Source organism: Akebia trifoliata, chromosome 5 (assembly GCF_017979445.1).
Source record: "Akebia trifoliata isolate Shusen 1 chromosome 5, ASM1797944v1, whole genome shotgun sequence".
Classification (NCBI taxonomy): domain Eukaryota; kingdom Viridiplantae; phylum Streptophyta; class Magnoliopsida; order Ranunculales; family Lardizabalaceae; genus Akebia; species Akebia trifoliata.
The window spans coordinates 17560643-17576139 of NC_141379.1; the positions used below are offsets into that span (position 1 = coordinate 17560643).

A 15497-nucleotide genomic window follows, 5' to 3' on the forward strand; every position below is an offset into this window, starting at 1 on the left:
CAAGCCAATGTTTCGTCTCACCAAAAGTCCTTTTTGATCAGGGAATGTTCTAGGGCAACATAATGACAATGGCAGTACCAATGATCTTGCGACTTGGTCCAAACCTCAAAGTCTTATTAGTCATTGGAAGACTCGAGAGGGAAATCCAGGCCGGATATTCAAAAAAAAAAAGTACTCGAAGTGAAGAGTAGCCGATCTTGCGGCTCAACTTGAGTTGTCGAACCACGAATAGTCATCAGCAAACTCGAGGGGGGAATCTAGATCGATTACTCAAGAAAGAGTGCCACTACAAGAGTAGAGTCGCTGATCTCGCAGCTCAACTTAAGTCACCAAACCACAAGACACAGAGACTCCGAGCAAAATTGTAATGAAAAAATTCAAAAAAATACAAGCATGGTCTGAAAAGGCATAGTAAAAACCTGAAAGGGCGCTATGAGTAAAAGAAACAGACCATAGCAAGATCAAAGCCACCGACACGGTGAAAATCCCAAAAAGGACATTGATGCTCAAAAATGTGGAAACCAGGTCTGGTGAAAATCGTAATTGGCACCAGGGGCAATAAGGGTAAATAAAAAAAATAAATAAATAAATAAATAAATAAAACTCCTGGCCCGCAAGAGTATAAACTGTGAACGGCGAAATCCTTCCAAAATCCCGAGACCCAAATAGATAATAATCTTTCAATACCAGGGCACTCGTAATGACTCTAAAGGAACCAAAAGAGCAATTGACGTTTATGTCCTCTATGGTTTGTAAAAATACCAAGATTGTCACAACCAAAGATTTTACAAACTCTGAATTTATCGTACTCATTTGATAAAGATATTTCATAAAATTTTAAAAAGAAAAACTACTATTTTGATCGATGATGAAAAATGTAGGACTTATTCAAACTTCAAGTTTTCAAAGCATTAGATACACCTGAGGCCAGGTAAGTAAAAAACTTGTTTTCTTTTCAAAAGCTTCACATTACATTTTTGCTAATGTAAAAAAAAAAGTAGGATACTATCATTACCACCATGGCGTCCGAAGCATCACGACTCACAAGATAAGACGCAAAGGCATCGAAGCACCCCGAGCAAGCCCTTCCTGAGATCACTCTCCGGGCCTATTAAGACAGATAAACCATTGATCATCAAACTTGCAGTTGTAGCAATGGAAGAGTTTATAAGAATAGCCCAACTAGGGGAACCGTAGTGGGTGCATAGCCTTGATCATACTTATGAGATTCTAAGTGAAGATGAATACATGCAAACATTCCTGAAGAGAATTTGATGTGAACCTTCTTGGATTAAGACCTTCTCTTGATGATCTCTTCTAGGCTTCGAACGTTCTAGATTGTTTTAAAATAAATTAAAATGTTGATCGGACTAAAACCCCAAGGAAACTAAGTCCTTGAAACCTCAATCTAATGACACCACAAGGATTGATCACTTCCTTGATAAGTCGAAGAGTCATGTCTTTTCTTCAAGAACTCGAATGAAAACTCAAAAAGAACCCATAAAGAAAGCATGAAACAAAACTAAAGTTTCTTTGAATAAACTTCAAAATCTCATAAGATGTAAATTATCAATTGTGTCTCAATTACAAAATGAGGTGCCCTTTTATAGATAAATTAGATCAAGATTAATTCTAATTAGTCCTTGGAAAAAATAAAGAAAATCTAATTAGTCCTTAGGAAATAAAGAATTCAAAACTAAGGACAATTAGAACATAACAATTCCCAATTAACCCTGGCATTCAAATTGATCTTCCAAATTGATCTCTTGCATAAAAAGATAGTTGACCATCCTTGATGAAACTTTGATGTCTCCGAAATTAGCCTTAGAATCTTCTAGAATGGCCTCTTTGTATTGGACTTCCACAATCAAGCCTTGCAATGCCTCTTCCATCCTCTTTGTCCTTGCCCTAGTCATCGGACCACCAATTCCTTGCAATGGTTCTTGAGAAGACTTGGAAACAGCAACTCAATCTCCATTATTCTCCCCCTCTTCGAAAAGATTCGTCCTCGAATCACCTACATTAAACAAGGATAAATCAGGAACATTAAAAGTTGCACTAACATTACCATAATCACTTGGCAAATCAACTTTGTAGGCATTATCATTGATCCGTTCCAAGACTTGAAATGGACCATCTCCTCGAGGCTGTAATTTTGATTTCCTTTGGGTAGGAAACCGCTCCTTACGCAAGTGCACCCAAACCCAATCTCCAGGGTGGAGAATAACTTTCAAGCGACCCTTATTGGCTTGCTTAGCATATTGCTCATTCTTCTTGTCAATGTTAGCTCGAACTTTGGCATGTAAATCTTTCACAAAATCTACCTTTTTCTTACCATCAAGATTAGCATGTTCATTAGTAGGCAAAGGTAAAATATCCACAGGCGTTAAAGGATTAAAACCATAAACAATCTCAAATGGAGAAAATGAAGTAGTTGAATGAATAGTCCTATTATATGCGAACTCAATATGTGGTAAACACTTTTCCCATTGTTTTAAATTTTTTTGAATGATAGCACGCAACAAGGTAGTGAGTGTCCTATTAACTACTTCAGTTTGACCATCCGTTTGAGGATGTGCAACAGTAGAAAATAGAAGTTTAGGTCCTAATTTACTCCATAAAGTACGCCAAAAATAACTAAGGAACTTAACATCTCTGTCACTAACAATTGATTTAGGTAGCCCATGTAATCGAACTACCTCCTTGAAGAACAAATCAGCAATATGTGTTGCGTCATTGGTTATAGTACATGCAATAAAATGGGCCATCTTACTAAACCTATCAACAACAACAAATATACTATCTTTAACATTTTGAGTCCTTGGCAATCCTAAAACAAAATCCATTGAAATATCAATCCAATGCTGATTAGGTACATGCAAAGGGGTATACAAGCCATGCGGTCGAATTTTCGACTTTGCTTGCCTACATGTAATGCACTTGTCACGAACAGATTGAACATCATGCTTTATATGGGGTCAATAAAAATGCTCACGTAAGATATCTAAAGTTTTTAGGACACCAAAGTGACCCATTAAACCTCCCCCATGACTTTCCCTTACAAGTAATTCACGAATAGAACAATTTGGCACACACAATTTATCTTTCTTGAAAAGAAATCCTTTATGCCTATAAAAGTCACCAGACGCACACTTAGCACATGCATTCCATACTTGGCTGAAATCAGAATCATTGGCATACAAATCTTTAATTAATTCAAAACCAAGTAATTTAGTTTGCAATGAAGTAAGTAATACGTACCTTCTTGATAATGCATCGGCCACAACATTTTCCTTCCCACGTTTATATTTAATTACATAAGGAAATATTTCTATAAACTCCAACCATTTAGCATGTCTTTTATTAAGCTTACCTTGGGTCTTCAAGAATTTCAAGCTCTTATGATCAGAATGAATAATAAATTTCCTTGGCCATAAATAATGTTGCCATGTTCGAAGAGTTCTCACTAGTGCATAAAGCTCTTTGTCATGAGTAGGATAACTCAATGCTGCCCCACTTAGCTTTTTACTAAAATAAGCTATTGGCTTAGAATCCTGCATCAAAACATCTCCTACTCCAATCCCGGATGCATCACACTCTATTTCAAAAGTTTTATCAAAGTTAGGCAAACACAACAAAGGTGCATTAGTTAACTTATCTTTCAAAGTTTGGAAAGCCTGATCATGCACATTAACCCAATTAAAAACAACATTCTTTTTAACAAGTTCATTCAAAGGTGCAGCAATAGAACTAAAATCCTTAACAAACCTTCTGTAGCTACGTGGTTTTCGTCATTATGACGACCACAACTACTAAATATTAGAGTCGCCACCATTCAAGTTGGAAGTGGGTGTGAATGGTCACCCGTGAGGCATATTTCAAGAAATGACATTTCGGCATCTTTAGTGACTCACGATGGATAAAAGGATGGTCAAACCTGAGATTTGGGTAGTGGCTCAATTGGAAAAAGGGGAAGGTGTTAGGCACCCCTTTCTCCCCATCGAATGACGGTAACCTCAAAAAAACTCGGTCATTTTAATTTTTTGTAAAGAAAGTGGAAATGTGCCACGTGGGGGCATTTATTCCCTAAGTAGGGATTTGATTTTGGCTTGATCATAGGGTCATTTCATTAATGGAAATGACCCTTGTGAACCTTAACCTTAGGGCCCGATCATCAAAAGGGGTAAAACAAAATAGAAGAAGGGAGTGTTAGAAGAGGGAGTAGTAGAAGGTTAGAGAGAGAGAGGGGGGTGTGCTTCAAACCCACCTTGAAGCTTCAAGTTCACCCTTCTTTCTTCATTTCTTCTTCTTCTTCTATCCTTCTTAAGTCCTTAGTGAAGTATGAGAGTGTGATTATTTTTTTAGAAAATGGTATGAGAGAGTGGTAGAGATAAGTAGAGGAAGTATTTTTTCTAGTGAGACTTGGTGTAACCCTTTTTGGGATGAGAGGAGAGGTATTTATAGGTGTTTGGAGGGGGTTTGGGGGTATAATGGGGTTAAAATGTGAGAGAAGGGGTAATGACATAGGATTGAGGAGTGAAAGGTGTGAAATTTGAGGTGAAATGGAGGGTAAATATGTAATGAGTGAGAATGGGTGAGGTGTAGATCCAAATGGGTTGGATCCTACCCAAATCCATTTGGGTAGAGTGTTTGGTGGGTTGACATGAGTGATGGTTGGTGGTGGAGTGGAGGTGTAAGGGGGTGGTTTAGAGAATGAGTGTTAGGTTGATTGATGAGGTGAGGTGTGTAGATTTAGGAGAATGGGTTGTGTAAGAGGTTGTTAAGTTGGTTTTTGGGAGGAGAAAGGAGATGATGCCATGTGGCAATCATGATGAGGGGGTGAGGTGATGAGATTGGTTGATTGGTTGATGGGGGTTGTTTGATTAGAGAGAGAGAAATGGGTTAGTTGATTGATGATGAAGGAAGTATGGGTTGAGTTGATTTTATTGGAGTGTTTTAAGGAAGATGATGGGTAGAGGTATGGGTGATGATGTGGGTGGTTGGTGATGTTAGATAATGGTGATGGGTTAGGGTATGGGTGAAGGTGTGGTTGGTTGTTGATGTTAGAGGATGGGGATAGGTTAGGTTAGGGTAGGGTATGGGTTGAGGTGATTTTGGAGAGAGGTGAGATGGGTTAGATGAGTTGTTTAGAGCATGATGATGGGAGTGGGTGATTGGATGAGGGAGGTGAAGGATGGTGATGACAAGTGTCATCTTTTGATGTTGAGGGGTTGATTGGTTGATGTGGGTAATGGTTGATGGGTATGGGTCGGATAGTGATTGGGTATGGATAGTGGTTATGGGTTTTTAATGTGTTGGGCTTGGGTTTAGAAGGGTTGTGGCTTGTTTTGGATTGGATATCGGATTTGGAGATGGAACGGTGAGGTTGGATGAAGGGGTAGGCATCCCAAGTCTCACATTTTATTATTTTGAATTTTTTTTGTTTGAAATCATTGATTTAATCACAAATGCCACGTGTTGGCGAATCGGGCTTTTGGGCCCATTGGGGAATTTATCGATTTTCGCGTAAGTGTAAGCGCGGGGCGATGATGTTGAACAGCTGTAGGATGGGCCACGACCCTTTTTTTCTGGGTCCTCGAGACCACGGGGTGGTCTTAGGGGTGTTGATTTAACCGTAGTTTCCACTTTTGATGTTTTGGGCCTTAGTGGCCCGTTGGCCCCCTTTTGTTGGGAAATCGGTATTTCGCATGGAGCGGGATAGATGGGAGTGTGCCGAACCCTTTTGGTGAGCCTACTAACCCATTGAGAGGTGTTAGGGCTTGGGTTTCGGTGACAATATCATTTTTCGATGATTCGGACCATTGAGGCCCGTGGGTCGAATTTATCGAAACATTATTGTTTTTGGGCCCCTTCGAGTGAGGGCCCGTTCAAATTGAGGTGTCTACACCTTCGATAAAAACTTGCTAAACCATGGAAACTTCTTACCTCGTTCGCATTCTTAGGTTTAGGCCAATCCTTTATTGCCCTTACCTTTTTTTCATCAATACTAATTCCCTGCGAACTAACAACAAATCCAAGAAACACAATAGATTCCATACAAAATGTGCATTTATTAAGATTAACATATAATTGGTGTTCTCTTAACACACTAAATACAGCATGCAAATGCTTCACATGGTCATCAACATTTTTGCTATAGACTAAAATATCATCAAAGTAAACTACCACAAATTTTCCCATGAAAGCACGCAAGACATGGTTCATTAATCTCATGAATGTACTAGGTGCGTTAGTTAAACCGAAGGGCATTACTAACCATTCATACAACCCACATCTAGTTTTAAATGCAGTTTTCCATTCATCTCCCTCTTTCATGCGAATCTGATAATACCCATTCTTTAGATCAATTTTAGAAAACAAATGAGAGCCATGCAATTCATCAAACATATCATCTAACCTAGGGATAGGATGCCTATATTTTACCGTTATCTTATTAATAGCTCGACAATCCACACACATGCGTCATGTTCCATCTTTCTTTGGTACTAAGAGAACAGGAACCGAGCATGGGCTGAGACTTTCCCTTACAAATCCCTTCTGCAACAATTCATCCACTTGCCTCTGTATCTTCTTTGTTTCCTCAAGATTAGCTCTATAAGCAGGTCTATTTGGTATAGCAGAACCAGGTATGAAGTCTATTTGGTGCTCAATTCCTCTTAAAGGAGGTAAATCATGTGGAATCTCCTCGGGAAAAAGATCCTCAAAATCCTGCAATAAAGACACAACAGCACTAGGCAAAGATAAGTTAAGATCGTCAGTGGAAAAATAAACATCTTTGTACATAAGAACTAGAACTTGTGGTCTTGCTATCATTACACTTTTAACATCATGTTTGTCAGCAAGTACACTCAGTACTTTATTCTTTTCTCCATGTTGCTCACTCTCCTTTTTGCTCACACTTTTGTTTCTCTCTCTTTTTGTACTCACTTACTATCCTAACCTGGTCTTCATAAGCTTGCAAAGGTTTGAGAGGGGCCAATTCAATTTTTCGATTATTCATTACAAAAGAATAATGGTTTTTATACCCATCATGCGACACTTTCCTATCAAATTGTCACGGTCGACCGAGCAATATATGACCAGCATGCATTGGTGCCACATCACAAATAACCTCATCCACATACTTGCCTATTGAGAAAGGAACCCGAACTTGCTTGTTTACCTTCACTTCTCCACAATCATTCAACCATTGTAGCTTATACGGTTTAGGATGTTTCTGCCATTTCAAATTCAACTTCTCTACTAACAAGGTACTAGCAACATTGGTACAACTCCCACTATCAATAATTAATGTACATACTTTATCCTTGACGTGGCATCTTGTGTGAAAAATATGCTCGCGTTGCTCCTCATCTCCTTCATCCTTAGGCTGTATACTCAAAGCTCTCTTGGTGACAAGTAAATCACTATGCATAGGCTCCTCTATTTCAACATCAGAACAATCCTCTAATGGTGGCATCTCGTTGTCACTTGAACTAGCACTTTCAATGTCCCCGTTTGCCAATACAACCATAACCCTTTTGTTTGGGCATTCAGAAGCAATGTGTCCAAACCCTTGGCACCTAAAACACTTAATCTGACGTGACTTAATAAAAGGCTTTGTTTCAGGTCTATCTTTAGGAATAGAAACCGGAGGCTTCGACTTTGCGTCTTCTTTTGGTTTGAAAGGAATTTGGTTGTCCTTCCAATTTGGTCTCCACGGATTATTAGAAGATGATCCAGATCTGAACCTTCTAGACTTGATTTGCTTTTCCACTTTAATGGCTTTGTGTAGTAACTCTTCCATCTCCACATAATGGTGCAACTCAACCACATCAGCAATCTCTTTGTTCAATCCGGCAATGAATCTAGCCATGGTTGCTTCTCTATCTTCCTCTATGCTTGCTCTAATCATGGCAATCTCCATTTCTTTATAATAATCTTCTACACTCATGGAACCTTGAACCAACCCTTGCAATTTGATATACAAATCTCGATAGTAATGGCTAGGAATAAATCTTTTACGCATCACTGACTTCATCTCATCCCATGATCAAATAGGTCTCTCACCATTTCTGCGCCTATTGATCACCAATTGATCCCACCATATACTAGCATAGTTTGTAAATTCCACGGCGGCTAGCTTTATTTTTTTATCCTCGGAATAATTATGACAATAAAAAACGTGCTCAACTTTTCTTTCCCACTCCAAATATAATTCAGGATCATTCTTTCCGTGAAAGGTCGGAATCTTCATCTTTATGCTACCCAAATTGTTATCTTCTTTGAAATCTACTTTCTTATCCCGTCGATAATGTACTCTCTCCGCTTCGGAATGAATATCTTCTTCTCCGTCGAACTCATGTCTTCGATATCGTTTAGATTCATTAGAGGATTCCATATGGTCCAACCTTGAACTCAACAATTTAAATTGGTCATGAACGGCCTTGATGAATAATTTTAGGTCGGTCTCATGTGGTTCTCCTCCTTCCTTACTCATGGTTGAAACCCTGTAAGTTAAAAATAAACGAAAACAACAAAAGAATACAACAATCTTGTAAGTCCCAAAAAGTGATGAAAACGATGGAATTAGAAGTCGAAACGGTGTGGAACAAGGCTATGCCTGTCCAACTTGTAGATTTCGAAAAGAGCTTCGATTTGATATGCATTAATAGTCGTTTCGATACCCGGATCAAAAGTTATGGCCGTTGGAACTTAGCAACTCCAAATTATCGATTTTCTGTACCTACAAACAGCAACTAACAAATCCCCCTTTTTCTTTTTTCTAAACAAAGCCCAGCAAGAAGAAACAATAAATCAGCCTCCTTCTTTAAGGTACTTAATCAGAAGCTAGAGTTCAATAACCTCCAAAATGAATCAAGAAGGGCGAAAGAGTATATTGATATTGCAAGAGAGTAGCACTGATGCAATAGGCTAGTTCGCACCTTATGCTCCTATTGATATTGTTGCAGTGAATGTGGTTTTAAATGAGGACGACTCAGACTATGTAGCCCTCCTGGCTTCAGATCTTGGTTGAATCGATTCCAACAACAAAAACAAAAAATAAAAAATAAAAAAAAACTAAAAAAAACTAAAAAAATAAAATAAAAAAAAAATAAAAAAATATCAAAAAATATCAAAAATCCTTTTAAGTAGTACTCAACTTCAATTTGTTAAAACGCGACTAAAGAAATGTCTAAATTTCTAAACTCATCAAAATTTTCATCAAATCCAAGATCTCACACGAGCTCCGCGCCATTGAGATCAAGGAATTAATAGGGTAAAACTCTGTCATACCTCATGCTTGAGTAGCCATCTTCTACAAAAAATCTTCAATACAATCGGTAATTCAAGATCGTGTTTTTACATAATTTTTCTGGCCCGTACAAATAGGAGTTTAGTCTATTCTTTGTAGTTCTTTACACACAATTCCTACAAAGAAAGGCAGCTGTAGACAACTCAATTTGAACGGGCCCCTACTCTAAAGGGCCCAAAAATGCAGATTTTTTTAATATAAAATTGCCAACGGGCCTCAAAGGCCCAAATCAATCGAAATATGACATTTTGATCGAATCGAGAGTCCTGAGACCTCCTAATGGTCTAGTAGGCCCATCAAAGGGATTTGACCTACCTTACAATTTTTCAACTCTACCGCTCCGTCCTTGTATCCCAGAAATACCCGATTTTTAATAAAATTCTCCAACAGGCCTAAAAAGCCCGATTTGCCAACACGTGGTGTTTCGATCAATCTAATAATTCCAAAAATTCCTAAAAATAAAAAAAATTTAAAATGAGACTTGGGACCATCTCAACTTTCCTTACCCCTCACCGCTTAGCTCCGAATCCGAAGTAATTCTAAACCTGCCTAAGGCCCATAAACCCTCAACACTCACAAATTACATTTCTCACCTTATCGCCTAACTTAAATCCAATCCCACACCACCTAAAACCTAAGACATACCAACCCTCAAAAATCCAATCTAAAACAAACCCTACCCAATCCAATAACCCAAAACCATTCTATAACCCAAGCCCAATACATTAAAAAGCTCACAAACCCTTATCCATATCCAATTCACATCCAACCCATAATCCGAACCCACAAACCACTACCCACATCAACCAATCACCATCTTGATAATCAAATATGACACATGTTATCACCCCATCTCACCTCCCTCATCAAACTACCTACCCCCATTAATTTTCTTTAAACCTCATCTACCCACACATCAACCCATTACCTTTTCTCTAAAAAGAATCCCATCAAACCACACCCTCCCCTAACCTACCCTCATTACTCCCTATAAACCTCCATTTTCTCAAATCAAATACCATCAACCTATACCCCCCTAACCTACCCTCATAATTCCATAACCCCTATTCTCTCAAATCAAACACCTCCAACCCACACCTCCCCCTAACCTACTCTCATCATATCTCTCCCTAATATACCATCATCATTTCATATAAACCCATCTCTATAACCTAAATCTACACCCATCCTCTCAAATCAAATACTCAATCTCTCCCGTTAATTAAATCTAAATCCTTAACCTCTACACATCTTGCCACATGTTACCATCTCCCTCACCTTCCCAACCACCCTCTTACACCTTCCATTCTCTTAAACCAAACACCACTCAATCAATCAACCACCCTCTTAAACACCTATCATCTCACCTCACCAAACACTCCACCCAAATGGTTTGGGTAAGATCCAAATCATTTGGATCAAAACACAACCTATTTACCTTCATTACATATTTACCCCTCTCCCAACTCCTAATTTCATACCCCCCACCTTTAAAACATATGTCATTCTTCACTCTCCCCCACTTTACCCCATTATATCCCTAAAATAACCCCTCAACATCTATAAATACCCCCTCATCTTCCCAAAAATGGTTCTCAACTCTCACTAAAAAAAATCTCTTACCAAGTCTCATTAAAAATCACTTCACTCTCTACTTTCAACACTACTCATTACTTCACTACTCTCTCACACTAATCTCAAAAGAGTAATATTCGCATAACTCATTAAGGACTCAACTCAAGAAGACATAGAAAAAGAAGAAGAAGGAAGGAAAGAAAAGAAAAGAAAACCTTGAAGCTTCAAGGTGGGTGCAACAAAATACCCCCCCTCTCTCTCTCTACCCTCTCTTCTCTTTAAGTTTTATTTTAGATAGCCCCTAAGATGTAATGTTTCCCCTCCCTTATCTCCAGTAGATCGAACTTCGATTTGGTCGAAAGTATAAGGATTGTAACCACCTTCATAAAAAATAAAAAATAAAACAAAATCGATTTAACCCATCAAATCGTTTTGAGGCAATCAATTTTTTGGTCCTTCTCAACTCATGAGAATAGATCCATAATCATCGCCAACACTTTTAAAAATATGTTATTCCCAAGGCTAAGGATCTATAAGAATCATCTCCTTCAATGAGATGATCCTATAATTATGCCAAAAATAAATCCCAACTTAGGGTACACATTATCAACAAGTGGTACTTTATTTTTATTTTGGTATTTTTAATCAAAATGACCGAGTTGAGTTGAGGTTACCGTCACTTGGCGGGGAGAAAAGAGTGCCTAACACCTTCCCTTTTCTCTAATCGGATCGCTTACCCCGATCTCTAGGTTTGATTAGTTCCTATCCATCATGAGTCACTAAATGTCAAAATATCATTTTTTCGAAAAATGTACATCGGGTGACTATTCACACCCACATTCAAAATGAATGGTGGCGGCGACTCCAAATCTTAGTAGATGTGGTCATCGTAATCGCGAAACCACGTATCTACAACATGCAAATCAGAAGAAATTAAAATCAACCAATCGATCAAAACCAATTAATTAATTAAAATCAAGCAATCAACATATGAGACTTAACGTTCAATCAATCAAAATATCCAAGGGGTATGATCATCTCAATTAGCACATAACCTATTCAAAGTGGGCTCATTGAGTTAACTCGTCTTACAACATTCAACCTCATATAACATGGAAAAAAATATCACATAGAATATCAACGTAACATGTCAAGGGAATGTATAAGAACAAGCAAGAAATTACATAAAACTAATAAATTTAAATGAATCAACTCGACTCATTACAATCAAAATTGGGTATTATGATAAAATCACACCAAGAAAAGAGAGAATATATTAACACAAGTAGCACACAATGAGCACCACACATGATGTAAGATGAGTTCAACTGAGTTGACTCACCTAAGAAAATTCACCCCAATAGTTAATTTTGAAATCCAATCCAAACTTTATATATATATATATATATATATATAAAAATAAAAAGAATTTTTTTTTAATGGTCCAATCAAAAGTCATTTTGGGCGACCCTAAACAAATCGAGATCTTTATGAATATTGAATCGAGGACAGAATGCTAGTTGTGGAGATAGGGAGTGATTTTTTTTTTTTTAGAACAAATTGATTTTTTATTTTTATTTTAAAAAAAATGCAACAATGAATCTACCAAGTAAATCTCCTTTCTTTAAAAAAAAAATGTGTTGCTGCCACGTGGAGGGGTCAAAGACCTTTAGCAAGATTTGAAATCTTATTAACTTAGTGAGGATATCCTTCCTTCTTTGTATATTTTTTCTGTTTGCTGCCAACACCCACAACTCATGTTTTTTTATATTACTGCCACCACATAGAACTCACACACACAACTCACACTTTTTGTTTTTTTTTCTATATGTTCTTGCCACACACACAATCATTTTTTTTTCTTTTAAGTTGCTGGCAGCACCCACAAAACATTCAACACTTATATATTTTTCTTTTATTATATGGCTGCCAGCACACACAACACCCATGCATAATACCCACAACGAAAAAAAATCTTTTCTTTTTTTTATGTTTGCTGCCAACAACATCAACTAACTCCTTTTTTTCGTCTTTCTTCCCTACTACCATTGTTGCCGCTTATTAGAGAATCCAAAGCCCTTCTGATTTATTTCCTTTTGTTTGAAATTAGCTTGGAAACTCTTGCAACAACAGCAAGTGCATAGGTTGAGAGAGAGACAGAGATCAAGAAAAAAGAGAATTGTGGTGGAAGTTCGGTCTGTAGAGGTTCGATTTGGATAGAATGGAAGATGGTGATTTGGTTCGATTAAAGAAGGTTATTCTGGTGGTTATCAAAGTGGGTGTGCATGGATTCGATTTAGACATTAATGGAGGTTTGGTTGGGAAGATGAATAACGTATGAGTAAGATGAAAGAAGACGATGGGGAGGATGCGATGTATGAAAAGATGAAGCAAGTGATGGTCTGGGATCACATGGCTGTAATGGTGAGTTTGAAGGTGAAGTCGAAAAGGTAATAGCGTTGAAGAAGGAGGTTGTTAAATCTTTGAAAGAGAACGAAGAGAGGAGGGAGGGAGAGAGAGAGAGAGAGAAACGTCTTTCTCTGTTTGCTGATTTACGTTCTTTTCTTTGTGGAGAAGAAGATATAAATCAGCAAAAATGGATTTCTGCTAACAGCACACCACGCGATTTTTTTTTTTTTTTTTTTGTGATTTTATTTTTTTTTTTTCTTGGAATTCTCTCCTCATCACGAACAACATTAAAAAGGCACTTTTTTTTGTTTCTTAATGCATCACTCACAAATAATTTATTTTCACAACTCGCCACCCATGCATAGTAACATGCTAAAAAAATTTCATCCAAATTTTTTTTTTTTTTTAAAAAGGTAAAATCCATGACTCTCATCCCAATCACCATGATTTCATCCTCAATTTATATGTGAATTTGAATCTTTCATTATTTAGGGTCATCAAAAATTGACCCTTAATTGGATAAAAAACAAAAATATAATACCCAAAATCCAAATAAACAATCCACAATCAAGCCACAAAAATAAAAAATAAAATATAAAAATAAATAAATAAAAAAAATTAGGTCGATTTGGCAATGTTCCCATACTTAGGGCTTTTCAAGTTTGATCCTCAATAATCCCTAGTGGAGTCGCCACTGAAAGTGCCATCGATCCGCGGATCCGCTTTTAATTTTTGAGATTTAGGAGTCGCCACCTAGTTATTACGGTCTAGGAACCGAATATTAACTCTAAAAGGCAAATAACACTAATCTACGAAAGAAAATACGGGTCTAGGGATCACGTAATAGAATTGGGAGGTGTTAGGGACCAACCCCACCTGGCAAACGTCGGTCTCTACTAATTCCCAATAACGATTACATTGCACAACAGACCAAAAAAATAATAAATAATAATAAATAATAAAAATAAAATTACCTCGCGGATTACAATGATTCCCTCAGCATTGGCAGAGAGTATCCTCGTATGTATTTCCTTGTTGTTCGCCTGTTACCGAATCTAATTTCTGATCTCCAAGTTGAGGTATCTTCTTCTTAGATCTGTGAGTTTTCTAATTTTTTTATGGATTTCAAAGTGTTTTAGAGTTTTTATGTATTTTTTGAGCTAAAGTTGGGATATAGATGTTAGGTAAGGAGTTAGAGCTTCAAAATTAGGATTTTGGGAAGGTTGGGGAGGCTTCTTGACCTACTTTTCTTAGGATTTTCTCTTTGATACCAAAATAGGTTGTAGAGACCCCTATTTATAGATTTTTTAAAGTACTTTTTAGATAGAGTTAGAGTTAGATTATGTTTCTTTTAGATAGTTTTAGAGTTTAATTATGTTTCTTTCAGATAGTTTTAGAATTTAATTATGTCTCTCTTAGATAATTTTAAAATTTAATTAGAATTCTATTAGATAGTTTTAGAGTTTATTTAGAAATCTATTAGGGTTAGGGTTTGACTTTGGTCTTATTAGATTGATTAGGGTTTTGACTTAAGTCTCACTTGATTGACTAGAATTTAGGGTTTTGACTTAAGTCTTACCTGGTTGACTTGATTTTAGGATTTTGACTATTTTCCATCAACCCAATATATCCATCAATTAATCACTCCAATTCAAGCTCATACTCCAATTAATCCATCATTTGTATAATCATAAGGTAACAATCAATTCACATTATACCAATTCCTCACCAACCTCTATCAATAATCCTTTCACATCTTTTCTATCATTTATCTTTGTTTTCCCTGCCAACTACGTCATCTATTATGTGTACTTGTACTTACAATGAAAATTACTCCTCAATACGTAGTCTCCCTACAAACATACCACTACTATAATGTAAGTATTTACCAACACTAACTTTGTAATTTGCATCAAAACCTTTGTTCTTAATACAACAATATATCTACATTCGACTCAATATTTCATGTTCTACTTACCATGATATCTCCTCGAGGCCTTTGTTAGGTTCTTTATGATTTATAACCTTAATCAAAAAGGTAAATCCTACATCAAATAACTTATTTCGCAAACAGACATCATGTAAAGGGTCTGGCAAATACTTCTTCAACATAGACACGTGGAATATGCAATGAACCTGCTCAAGATCTGATCATCTACTTCAAACGATCTCATAAGTTGCAAGTCACACGCTTTCT

The 15497-nt window shown here is 37.1% G+C and overlaps 1 pseudogene; it reads right to left on the reverse strand.

Annotated features, from left to right (window-relative positions):
* Positions 1–1631: 1631 nt before the first annotated feature.
* Positions 1632–8446, reverse strand: LOC147401581 (uncharacterized; annotated as a pseudogene).
* Positions 8447–15497: the final 7051 nt, after the last annotated feature.